This window comes from Stegodyphus dumicola, chromosome X1 (genome assembly GCF_044657685.1).
Source record: "Stegodyphus dumicola isolate Sdum_Otavi_A_Nest chromosome X1, ASM4465768v1".
In the NCBI taxonomy this organism is placed as follows: Eukaryota; Metazoa; Arthropoda; class Arachnida; order Araneae; family Eresidae; genus Stegodyphus; species Stegodyphus dumicola.
In genome coordinates, this window is record NC_140780.1 from 101,702,464 (window position 1) to 101,717,005 (window position 14,542).

The 14,542-nt window shown below is 32.9% G+C and overlaps 1 protein-coding gene across 2 annotated transcripts in view; it reads left to right on the plus strand.

Annotated features, from left to right (window-relative positions):
• Nucleotides 1-14,542, plus strand: part of LOC118188027 (chorion peroxidase-like) — a 240,501-nt gene that overhangs the window by 100,146 nt on the left and 125,813 nt on the right. The window lies entirely within an intron of this gene.

Genomic DNA, 14,542 nt, shown 5'->3' on the forward strand with positions numbered 1-14,542 from the left:
CGCAAGCATTTGACACAATGTCCCATTCATTGACGCGATAGATTTAGATCACTGATTAAAATGAAAGGGAAACGAAGAGCAAAAAGCAAAGATCTTTGAGCAGATAAGTATCAAAAGAATGAGCAATTCAATTCATAACGTGAATCTGTACTTTCCTATTGGCCTGTAATGAGTTACAGAAGAATGCATTTTAAGTGAGTCACTGACTTTTGCCTGCTGTTTTCACTCTCGATTCAATATGACGTAATTTTAAAAAAACGTTTTGCAACGAAAACATCTGATGGAGCACTTGGACTAAAAGTTTGGTTGAAGGCTTTGCAATTAGTGTTTGCTAAATGTTCATTCAATAAATCATTTGGTTAACGAAATAACGATTAATTTTTTAAAATGGCTGAAAAAAACAACCTTTATGTTTATTTTGTTAAAATGTACATACTTTCAACATATTAATGCGAAGCTAACATATGGTAACTTTAATAAATGTATAGGAAAATCAGAACATTATAATCTTAAAATTCTAAACTAGTGATTTCCTAATGCAGTAGAGAAAAGACATTTTGGAGTTTAGAATTTTTCAATCTTTAAATTCTGTAAAAAGAAACCTAGTTCTACAGTATTAGTATAATTTAATATTTTTTACGCTTCAGATTAATTTCAGATATATGTACCTAATTTTTGTTTTCAAATGAACTATCCGTGCACAATACGTGCTGAAATGTAACTCGTTTTTCTTTTTTCCATCTCTATGCTATGCCAAATCTCTAAACAACGCGGTAAATATTCATATTCCCTAAATATTATCAGTAATTCTCAAGTCTTATGTATTCACTACTCTTATTTAGCCTTTTCATTCCCAAGTTAATTAGGTGAGTGGGCAAAATATTAACACAGATTAAATTATATGAATACGGCAAAGCATACCACGGCTACCTGGTTGAACGGTGGAATACCTCCTTGGAAGATTTTTCTGTTACATATGAGAAAAATTACGAAGCTAACTGTGCGGCTGGCCAGCCTCTTTGGGATCGAGCCCATTTCGAACTTCCAGCATTATACGATCTTTTCAACAATTGGGGCACTGGTGGTGCAAATAATAGCACAGAATAACGAAAAGAAACTAAATTAAAATTTATTTCGTAATAAATAAAGCATCCGCTTTATTTCTGTAGTAGAATCTTCTAATATGTTTTAGAATCATGCACTGTAGGACAGGCGTCGGCAAACTGTGGCACGTGGTACAATTTTCAGCGTCACTCTACAAAGTTATCAGGAAAAGATAAATCGCCCTGTCTCTCCTCTCTACGCAGTCAAGCAAGTTTAGTTGCCAAAACGTTGGTCACAACGCTTAATGTCTTGAATAAACTCTGTTGTTAAAATAGTTAATTTCATAGTGTCCCGTTCTTCGTTGGTACTCAGGCACTCACTGAACTAAGGATTTCAAGGAAAGGGCACAACGGTGTTGAACGTTTTGAATATTGGAAAGGCTTTGGTATAAAATTAAATGTATTTTCCTGTAATATTAATACTAGTATCTACAATACTTCCCAAATGTAAGCTCTTGCAAATACCTCGGCCTTAGAAAAAGATGAACTTCAAACGTATGTTGAAGCATTTAAGGAGGAATTTTCCAAAAGATGCAAAGACTTTGAAGCTTTTATGCCTATGTTGTCCTTCCTAATCAAACAAGATTTACTAGACCCATTAAAAACCCCATCCGATTTGTCAATTTGTGAGCGGATGGAAGTTGATAATTTTGAAATGGAACTTACCTAACTAACAGAATTATGGAAAGCAAAATTTAAGAATACGAATAAACCTGGAAGATAACTCTAACGATAAACAGACAGCTATTTTAAACTGCTGGATGTCAGTGACGGAGATATTTAATTGTTAGAAGAAAATTGCATGTGCTCTGATTTCTGCGTTTGGTTCCGCATATCTAGTATGTGAACAAATTTTTTCTCACATGAAAATAACTTTGATTTCTTTAAAAGTTGTTTTACACAAAGAAGTTGCTTAACAACTGAAGATTCAGAATCATGTGTCAAACTGAAAATCACAAATTATACCCCTGATATTGCGATACGAAGTAGACCGGTACAGAGACAAGGTTGGCATCAAAATTTTAATTTTTTATTCAACTGTATTGAAGATAGATAAAATATAAATATGCAAATCTAAGTACTTAGGAATAGAAGGAATACATAAGAACGAATACTTATATTATATGTCATTTATTTTTATTTTAATAAATATGTTTAAAAGATGAATAATACATAAAACATGTACATTTTAATTTTTTTATTTTTATGTTGAAACAATAATTATATTTTATGTTGTTTATTTATATATTACTAAATATCTAAATGATACGTAATTGATCTATAATAAAACTCTAAGTTTGTCCTCTGTTTCCTAACTCTGCATGCACTGCTCCGGGAATCGAATTGTTTCAAATATTTCCTAGTGTGCGGCATCTTAAATCATACTGGTTGATTGGTTTTGCACACCACAGCAACAAGGTTGCCGATCCCTGCTATAGGCAATAGCTGAAAAGACTAAGTAGCGAATTCTCGCTCGATCTTGTAAGAATAGATGACTGCAGAAGAAGGTTTAAATAAATTTTTCATTTGAACTTAACAGAAAATGCACGCGCTTGGTACTTGCAGTCTACCACCACTTGTGGCTATAAAATAATTATAAAATAAGATTTGCTACACGACTGACATCTTATTTATCTAAACCGCTGAGTCGGCTGCGCAAAGCAGAGCCGAACCTAGGATATCTACATAATATAATAGATAATTATATAATCTAAAGAGAGTGGCTAACCACCAACTATTCACGTACAAATCTACTTCAAACACGCGGCATAAATTCGGAACGAACTCTCTTCCTCGAGCTCTTGAAACCGCTGCTTAAATACTGATTTCGAACTCACTTAGATTTGCATACTACGTCATTAAAATTTACATTCTGGCATGAAACTGAAATCACAAGAGAAAGGAAAGATTCTGAAATTTAAAAAAAATAATTGGTTAGAATAAAATAAGGTTTTTTACACTGTTTTTACATACAGTCACGAATTTCTGTCTAACATTATCAAAACAAAAAGGGTGTAAAAGTGGTAGACAAAGTAGCTTTTATATAATAAACATTTCTGATGACAGCGATTCGAGCAATCATACTACTAAGCAGATTTTAGTAGGATAAAGAATAACGTCTAACGCAGTAGAAAAAAAAATATTACGCTTTAAGACTCGGGTTTTTCTCTACAGTGCATTTTGTTTCGAAATATTCGCATTGCAGTAGCATATTTTCAAACGTTTGAGTTAATCTGCTTTTTTAAGAAATTAAAATTGTACATCGCTTTATTCCCTCTCCTTGAAAAGTTCTTCAAGCGGTTTTAAATCGATATTTGTTACAAAACTCATTCAGAAATTAGAAAAAAAGCAGTTATATTTTAATACTGTTTTAATCTAACCACGACTTTTCAGATCTACTTTTCATTTTAAAGCGTGATGTCGTAAAGGGCATTGGGCCCACCAAGCCAGTACTTCGGTCCGAGGCTCGAATACCGAGAGCGGTCTGGCTGGGTGGGCGTTTCCGTAGTTTTCCCCACGTGTTTACGAGCCAGTTTTCCTTAGAAACTCCTCCACGAAGGCATCCCTCCTCTTAAGCAGATAGCCCTCGAGGCTTTCCAATAATTACATAAACCAAAACAAACCGTAAACAGCGTCATTTAAAGGGTGATCTCGTGTCATCTTCAATGAACGACCGTAGTCACCACTTAGATGGTCTGTCAAGGCCAATAAAAATTTCTCCTTGATATCCTTTTTGTCGAGCTGACGACCCATCTTACATAATTCTAAGCCATTGCTCCCCCTTTCTCGTCTAACAAAGAGAGCACTAATATGGGCACGTATTCTTTAATTTACAATTTTAAGATGCTACAGTAAGAAAAGTAGCAACAGTTGGTTTCAGTTTAAATTAATCCCTATCAGATGTTAAAAGTTTCGATTCCCAAATTTTAAATTATTAATTGGCTTACGCTTTATGTTGTGAGTCTCTACATCATTAGCTTTATGTAAAATCACGTGACAGTGATTAATTTTGTAATGACGCAGTTTAGAGGGGCTTATTATAAGTAAGTATTATTTTTAGGAAAGAGAGAGAAAGTACCCACATTAAAATGAAGAGTTAAGGAAATGTTGCAAATTGAAGTTAAAATTTTTATGTACATACTTTTCATATTAAATATACATATTATATTCCAATCTCTTCTTCCTTTAGAATTGAGCAATAACTTGGATTCCTAGACGACTGTGGTGGTTTAAGTTTGGGCTTCGATTTTTCTAAAACTCATAAGTCATTTGTCAACTATTTTGTTTTGAAGATCATCAACCTACCTGCAAAGTTTATATTTAAATGCAGAGTAATAAAATTCTGGGCATTTTCTTCAGATATCTATTCTTTCTCTCAGCTCAGCAGTTCTGCTGTAATAGGCAGAATACATTTTGAGGATTAATTTCTGTCTTTATATACATGTATATTCTCTTTTGCTATTTCTGGCTACCATATTTATTCCTTACCTTGTCTATAAATCTCTTTAACTTCAGAAATGCCTTATCTTTCGTACTTTTCAAGTGATTTATTTCCAGTAAGCATCGATTTTATGGTCTGATGATACAGTAGTTATTGGTCCAAATGGAATCACATATTTCCAATTAAAATTACTCTTGCTCCGTAATTGTTTTGTTTTAGGTATGGCTGATGATTGTGTTTACTTGTGACGCAGTATTCATATTTATTGCTTTCTTTAGCTTACCATAGTTGACTCCTAATTAAAAATAAGACTAGGCTGATTCGATCTTGGTGACTTGACCTTGCTCATGTTAGTGCTCTAGTTACGTAATTTGATTTAGAGTGTTCTTCATACTCATGCTAACAATGCCTATTTTACGCATCACGCTACATTTATTACATTTAAATCGGGGGAAACATTAGCTAGCCATATGGACTGATCATTTTTTAAATTTGTGGTTGTGTTGTTCAAGCTATCAATGATTTGTAAACATAATTGCTTTGCTCACTTTAATAATTTGAGAATTATCTTTTCACTGTGTTTGCATTCTTTTTTTTTTCTGAACATAGTTACAGTTTCGTGTGGCTGTTATCTAACACAAGTAGAAACTAATGTTGGTTAAATGTTGTTTAAAATATTATACTATTTCTGCGAGAAGTAACTCCCAGTTCGCAAGCAAATAAATCTTCAACGTCTATTTATTGAAATCGCCAGTTAATTACTCAGCTTATGCATTCATTATACTAGTTTTCGTGAAAACATTCGGAGCACATTTCGTCGTATTAATATACCAGTATTTTGGAAGTCTTAAAATATTTCTTTCATGTTATATTGCCCTGATTTTTATTACTTTATAACAATACTCCCCTTCCCTCGATACATTTAGTAAATATATAATTAGTGAAGTGAGTGTATCCTCCCTGCTATAAATTTTGAAAATACACGAAAATAAGGGAGAGTGGGTTTATAGCTCCGTTAGAAGAGCATTTGTCTGTTCTGCTGATCGAGTGGTTAAAAATCTGCGTTTCTGAAAAGGTGAATAGCAGCATTTAACTTTTCATTTTTAATATTATTTTTAATATTATTTTTTATTTCACTGCACCATTTTAAAATAATATATGTACTTACTGTTTAGTTACGTGAACTAAGAATAAGTATAGAGTCCTAACTTGTGCAATAATTAACTTAAGTATTCATACCCTACTAGACTGCCAAGCAATTATCGCTCCGTCTGTGGAAATATGACAAATTCCAATGAAGTTTTTTAAATAAAACTTTTTATTAAGCTTAAACTTAACATAACGTACAACTTGTGCGTACAATCAAATTCAACCACTAGCAGGGACTTAATTAGCAGAAAATTGGAAATAGAGTCTAAAATATATTCGTAACCTGAGACTACACAAATCTACCTAACTCAAACGTTGACTCAAAACTTGTAATGGCGAGATTTATAAGCTACGTGGGTCGCTACCAAAAGCTCTATATCTAAAACATTCAAAAGCCTCACCTTAGATAGTCCTAAATCGTTTGCATCTTGGTGAGGACTAACAAAAAGAAGAAGTTATAGTACAGATCCAAATCATTAAAAACTGGTTTACATAAAACATAAAATCATAAGGATACGGTTAACATAATATCCTTCGCGAAGGTATTTAAAACTATGTAACACAATTTTTGCTTAAATTTACAGTGTATTTCTAGGTTTTTATGCGTATCACTATTCTCGTCATTTTAAACTGATTTAATAATGCCATACTTCTTACTCCACTTTCTACAATGTAGAAAATTATACAAAATTTCGATATTCGGCATCTGAACAATCGTTTATGTTTTTGCCATAGAATTTAATTTGAAAATTGTAATATAAATTTAAATCTTCTATAAAAGCAAGAATGTAGTTGAATGTAATTATATTTTAATTGTTTAGGAACAGTGTCAAAAGGATTACAATACGAGCATGCTTTAAAGGTCTGCGAAGATCTTAACCACTGCACGTATTATTGCCAAACTGTAATCCTTCCCTGGGGCGACCAATTTTTGTCCGAATGAATATTTGAAAAATCTTATATTATATTTTTTATTCAGTTTTGGGAGCCGAACGACCGTCTCTCGTTATAAACCTGTTTTCGTCCAGACTACGCCCTCTTCATTACCCAGTAACCCAAACAGGTGACTGTGACGTAAAGGACCATCTGGGACAACAACCAGGTGGAGTTGAGAAGCAAAAAGAACCAAAAGGTTAAAAACAATAAATTAAAAAAAATGCGCTTGCATTAGTAGCATGGCAGATAAGCATATATCGGTGTAAAATGTACAACAATTTCTAGTTATTAATCATTTACGATTGTCCAAACATGGGCGTGTGCAGTCAAAATAAAGAAAGTACGTTTAGTGGCATGGCTGGCAGGCAGACTGAGCTCTCTTTCGACCTTAACCTCAACTAACATACATTACATACATATCGACGAGTAAAGAAATTAGAATTTTTTTTTAAACACTAGGTGCATACCAGTATTAGGTGCAAAATTTGTAAAGTGTGGTATTTGAGATATATAAACATATATCGAAAAAATTTCACTTTCCCAATAGCTTACAAATGAAGGACCTAAAAATAACTAGTATAGCAATGGAGTGTAATATTTATGTTTTATATAGTTCCTATAAAAACTAATATTCTGTCAAAATATAAGTGCAGCTCGTAATACATAAATATGAATGTACAATAAACTATAAAAATATTATTAAAACGCAGAATATTTATGATAATAACGAATTAAGTGTATGTATTTTATTGGCTTCGAGCTTACCAGCGGCCAAGCGGTAAAGCCGCTGAATAATGGTAGTAAGATCTGGATTCAAATCCAGTTCGAACGGCCTAGCTGCATGGTTGATTTTCGTGGTTTTTTCCATGTGTAACGTGCGTACGAAGCAATTTCTCTTAGAAAGTTCTCCACTAGGGCATCTTTCACCATAGGCAAATAGCCCTCGAGTTGCTTTGCTTTAATCAATTAACTTACTTAGCCTAACCTTTTACTGGCCTTTATTTGTATATAATTCTATTTCATTATATAAAGACCATTGCTTTAACGAATATGTGTAACATAATTACATATTCGTTAAAGCAATAAAAAATAATATTTGCAATTAAAGCAATAAAAATAATTATTGCAATTAAAGCAATAAAAAATATGTATAACATAATTTTAGAATTTTATATGAAAGTTAAGACATTCAGAATTCAAAATTAATTTTTTTTTTTTTTTTTTTTTTTTTTGTGTGTGTGTTCTGTTGGGTTGTAGCTTATTTCGACTTATGTATTTAATTACATTATATATATATATATATATATATATATATATAGTATAATTACATGCATATATTTTAACTGTGCACACACACACACTTAAAATATATATATATTTTAAGTGAAGTATAAAAACTACGTAAAAACATGAAAATTTAAGCTCTAATGTTCTTATTTCTACTTATGAGAATATTAATCTCTAGAATCAAATAACGATAACAGAGTATGGTTTGAATACTAGAAAATTATATCATGTCTTTTGGTCTTTCTCTTACTTTTCTGGATAAATTCATAATAAAGGATTCACGCATACATATTTAATCGAAAAATTCCTTGTTCTAAGGTAGGATGTAAATTGCTCTTTACTTTTCAATTTTTATCACTTCCCATTTACTCTTCTTTTATTCACATATTTCTTTTCTCTTTCTTCTCATTTTTGTTTCAATCAGGGTCTTTCATTTTAATTCAGATAACTACCATTAGAATGAACCATATAGATTGGCTACTTATGGTGTTATTAATTTACTTAAATTGATTTAATTTTAATGGGTAGCAGAAACAGAAAGGATGGCAAGGATACTAACAGTGATTTCGGATATAACACTATTTCATGCACTCAACTTTCACATTACTCATGCTAGAAACACATGAAGTTTGATATATTTCCTTGTATTAGCAGCTAAGGATAAAGCATTAACGGCGATCAAATTTTTAATTGAGTAACCTGTATTTTTAAATAAAGCGTAATGAGAAAAGTGCTAGTCTTAGGCATTTCTCATAGTAAATCTAAAATTAAAGTAGCATATATGCATTTGTTTACAGTTACTGCAAATTAAAATTTATATCTTATTTCATATAAGTCTGAAATATATAAATCATAGATAACACCTCCATATAAGTCAGAAGCATGACATCGGCATTGCATATTAAATCAGAACTGCCCTCTTTTCTGATTTTAAACTACTGCATTTTCTCTGAATTAGATGAGCAATTTTAATTGAATGCAGAATTTTGTAGTTATAAAGTTTTTATTGCAAATATTTTAAATTATATGTTTGATTCCAAATTTAAGTTAATGGACATAGAAAGGAACTGATGTCAACTTGAAATCTGTGACAAAATTTCGAATATTAATTGAAGAATTTAAAAGCATCTTTTAGAAAGTACCAAGTAATGCATGTAATTGTTCATTTAGGAAACAATATATCAAATGCAGCAAAAAATTGGCTGTCCATTAAGATTTACGATATGAAATTCTGCCGGATTCAAAAAAGTGTTTTCTTTGCTTTACACAATATAAATACAACGCAGTTTCTATAGAAACCGTAAAGAAAGCGGATATTCACATTTTTATGATCTTTTTAATACTTTATATCAGTAGTTACAATTTTAATGATGTTCTTCTTTTAAAAGCTTCAAATTAGTTGAGATGAAACGTAATACGAAGATTATTTTATTATAATAGCTCTAATAATTCATAAATGTACATTGGTTTATGAAGATTGAAAGTCTCGGAGGAATCGTTAAAATATAATGCAAATTGACAGGATATGTAAAACAGGATAAGACAAGCAATTGATTAAGAACGTTCTCATCAGTGTAGTCTGAAAGATCGTGTGAGGCATAAGTGTGGAAGGCTGTTGAGAAGACAGTCAAGTACTACATGTCACCTAAATTGGCAGGAAATTTCTCATAGAAATATTCCGACGATATCAAAAGTCACCATGTAAGCAAATTGCTGAATTCCAGCGTGGCGATACATCAAGTGGATTTTCATATTGCGACGCTGCTGTTTACGTATTAGGACCATATTTTGATAACGTTTACAGGGTGGAAGCAAAGAACTGAAATGGATACAAGGAGTCAAAATTTCGCCACTGATCTCGAAATGTGACGACTGGCTGGACGATAGACGTCTGACCCATATCGCAGTGATAAACAGGGTAGCCACTTCTCGAGCGTTAACACAGCATTAGAAAACTATTACAGGTATGGTATTATCTCTGCTTTCATGTTTGGATGGCATCTGCTGTTCAGAGGATAAGCATTTTTTTGGGGAAGGATTCCCTTGACTGTGAACAATAGACACCTCAGATTAAGACAATAGACACCTCACCTTATAAGCATGAATTATTGTGTACAAATGAATAACAAGACATGATTTCTGACTATCTTCACTTTAACCTAGACTAGAAGATACATAAGCGTCATTCTATCTTTCATCATCTACACTCCATCTTTCATCATGCATTTAGAGCGTGATGTTACGGGACGCCATTGGTTCTCATAAGCAATCTCGGCTGCTATGAATTGCAGGAACTTTCAACAACATCCGCTGCATCGAGGAAGTTGCAGATGCTTAGGGGATTATATCTTATCTTCATCACACTATTAGCGCTGTTTCCCAAGACGACGATATCCGACATGTACCCAGGATTGTTGAAGCAAAAAAAAAAAAAAAAAAAAAAAACAGATGCTGAATTTTTCCTGCCTACCAGTTCGTCAGATCTGTTGCGGATTGGACATGATCATTCGGTGACTAGCCCACAAGGTTCATTTGCATTAGAACTGACAGTCCAAGAAAAACCTGCGAACTTGAAAAGAAAGGGAAAGAAAGGCTCTCATTTTTTGAGATAAAATTGAATATGGATTACATAAAACAAATAAATAGCCTCGATAATAACATTAATCGAAATTTCAAGAAAACATTATTCCGTTAAAAAGCCCCCAAGCAAAGACGTCAAGTTTGTGTCCATTTCTTAGGTTCAGATTATGCTATTGTTAAACGGTTCTTTATTTTCTTCTTTCAATCAGTACCAACGAACTGTAAATTCAGATGAAACCAGTCTGACAAGCAATCTCTTAGAAAAACACTAAAGCCATCTTTTACACAAAGCTATGATATATAAAACTGTTATTTCCGCTGGTGACAGCTTCCCAAAATGCTGATTTTGAGCCAATAGAATAATTGTATTGGTCTAAAGCTTAAATCATTTTTATTTATGTATTACTCGTAGGCATAATGCGGCATAAATTTCAACTTGATTTAATGATTTCTTCGTGCTACCGCAATTTTCATAAATATGAATGTAGTTTTGTGATTAACATTTTGTTTATCTTAGGAACTCACTAATTTAACAATTTGAAAATTGACTATTCATTTTGAATTAAATGTTGAAATTAAAGTTTGTAGAAAGTAAATTTGCAGCAGTTGAAATTAAATGACTTCAAAATGTTCTAGGGTTTCAAACGTTCACTTTGTAAATGCTATGTTACCGTTGACGTGAAGAATCCTAAGAACTAGTTAGCGAATAATCGTTTGAGTTCGTGTACAGGAAACAACAAACAGGAAGGGTTAACTATCCCTTTATTATTTCAACTAAGATTTAACAAACTCCGTCTTGGAAAAATACAGTAAAGCCGCCACTTGAGCTTGAACTTAAGAGACTAAGAATTTAACTCAAACTAATCTAAAATAAAGAGATATAGCCGAAGCTATCAAGATTCTAACAGAGTTGGCCCCTTAACGTTTAATATTCTGCGAAGCTATTAAGGGCCTTAAGTACGTCCGGGCGAAATAATAGCTTAAGAGAGAGTAGCATAAAAAGGCGGATGCGTGCTATTAAGAAATCTGGTATCTCTCTCAAAATCAGCAAGTACAACTTCGCGGTTAAATACCGCTCTTTCTCATTATGTATTCAGAGTGATTCTAAAACTACGTTGTGACCGGAAGTCGTAAGTTGAAGTTAAAGATTTGCTAGGAAAGAAGTTTAATTCAAAATTCAAACTGTTAATAAAATATCATAACATAGGAACTTAAGATTTTAATTCCAGATTTCATAAAACTTAAAAGTACCAATTTTACCGAAAATGTTGGTTTGAAAACATTTTTAGAAATGTTTAGTATGTTTGAAATTAAGCAGTTATGCTCTAGTGATGAATGCTGCCTCACTTCCAATCGACAACTATCGTAACGAAACTTTCAGAGGTTATCAAGCAGATAAACAAAAAAAAAAAAAAAAAAAAAAAGAGGAATGAAAACAAAGGGAAAAAAATCAGATGCAAAGTGGACCGTTTCCCAAAGTCCTCAGAACAGAGCATATAAACTGAAGGGGCGACAGTGTACTATTTGCAACCATGGACTGGCTGTCTCGGAAATGTCGACACGGACTGTCTAGCTGAGGTATAACTCTAATAATGTATCTGAGTGTTAGAAGGTCGTTGCGTCATAAGACGCATTCCTGGCGAGTGACATGTGTGTGTCTTACAACAATGACTATTGCTTGACCAATGTATTAGAAAGCCTGAACCTGTTTTATGTAGCGTCACAGAGAAAGAAGTATATTGTACAATTAAAGCTAAATGACTTGTAATCCTTATGTTGTGGTACAAATATTAGTGACGGGGATGATATAGAAATACTCAATAATGGTTTCAACCTACACCAGCAAATGTTTGTACAAGACTTAACCCCTGTCTCAGCAATAAAATGTACCCTGTCTCAGCAACGAAATTCCTTAGCAGTAAATATCTGAACATACAAAACAACAGAGAGCAAAATGTGGCAAATTATCACAGCGCTTGAGACAACCAGCATGCATTCATCAAATTCCATAAGGCGCATAGAAATGGACTTGCAATTTACTGCTAGCATTTAAAAAAGTGGGTCATAGAAACAGCTGCTTCAATTTTAAATTCCTCACATATTTTCTTAACTATCTCTTTTGAATTGGACGTAAATTTTACTATATGTGACATATGTAACATTCATAACCTATGCATCTAGAGCTATCGTTACGGACAACGGTGACATACGTATATCAACTTTTCTAGCAGCCCCGTCTTTTGCCACCACATTGCCATACCTTGGTGTGATATATGTGTATAATAATGTGCATGTTTATGATGGGATGTGTAATTTCTGTTGACGTCAGAATGCTTCAAACCTCAAATATGCATTACATTTGACAATCTGTGGTGACAAATGCAGAAGGAACGAATGCCATACACCCTAATCTGAGGCTGCAGTAGAACATCTTTCAAGAGGAAACATTTCTTTTGTGAAATTTTGCTGTATTTGCATATATTTTTTTTTCGTTTCAGACTTCTAGATTTCATAAATAATTCAGTCATTTCTATGAAAAATCGCTTATTAAATTTTATAACTTTATTTTTCGTAACATTGATGAAAGTGCAAAAAATCTGTTTACTATCACACTTAATGTACTTTATCTTAATCAAAAATAAACTAGAAACGTTGTATAAATGGTAAGAAACATAAGAGATACTAAAATCAAGACAATTTAGCCAAAAAATAAGTTACTTTTGCTTTCAGGTCACCGTCTTGACGGGCCCAACCTGTGGGTGAACTGTTAAAAGACTGCTAAATACTTCTAGTTAATCTCCGGAACGGGAGGGCTTGCATGATTGATTTTCCCTGTGTGTAACGTGTATACGTAACCAGTTTCTTTTAGAAAGTCCCCAAGGAAAGCATCCGTTCCCTTAGGCAGATAGTTTTAGAGTGTTTTGCCATATTCAAATAACCTAACCTAACCATTTTCTTGATGGCAGATTTTACACTTTTTGTAAAATTTGCATTTGCATCTCTAAAATATGTATTAATACTGTTAAGATTCAGAATGTTAATATGAGTCTCAACACTCGCTGATAATGATACACGTTCCATTTAAGCACAGCATGTGAAGATCTTTAGATTAGAAATAAAAATAGTACACAAAAGCAGAAAAGACTCATGCTGATTGCACAGACTGTACCGCACACAGATAAAGACACAAAATATATTTATGCATCTGATTCATGTTTTATGAATAAAAATTTACAGAACTACAAAATAATTTTTTGATCAAAAATCTGAAAAGCTTTCGCCTAAGATATCTTTCAGCTACGTCCTACCAGTGGCCGCTAATCATTTATAAGTGGACCCAGGTAAACGGGCTGGCTTCATGGCTGGTTTGCGCTGTTTCCTCCACGTGTAACGTAAATACGAGCCAATTTCTATTAGTAAGTCTTCCATGAAGGTATCCCTCCTCTTAAAGCAGGTAGCCCTCGTATGCTTTACCGTAGTCAAATAACCTAATCTCTTTCAGCTACTTTCGGCTACGTGATCTAAACTCTTTTCTTCCGACTATTTAATTATCTAGTTCACAGAATTCTACGCAAATAGCCTGATGTAGGACAAGTTTAGACGAGGGAAGAAAGGAGGGTTTGCTGGCCTACGCGCCACTGCTCTCATTTTTACGAATGCTGAAATGAGAAACATGATAATCGCATACCCTCGAGGAAAGAGGTGAGGACGCAGCACAACTTTGGAAACTATGATAATTTGAAAATTATGTTGTCTCAAATTTTCATTAACTGTACAAGAAATATTTATTAAATTATGTAAGGTATTATTTATTATGGGAATGAGATATGTCCAAATTTTGTTGCCAGTGGCTTAAAGTACATAATACTTTATTTGCAAATCTTCATTAATCTATGAAAAGAATATCCTTCTAATAGTGGAATAAAATTTTAGACTTTAGAAATACTACTAATGAATTTTTCTCTTTGCTTGTGGTCTGAAAATTTCGACATAAAACGTCTGAGTGTATGAAATTTACAAACTATTTGCCCAATATAGTATTTAA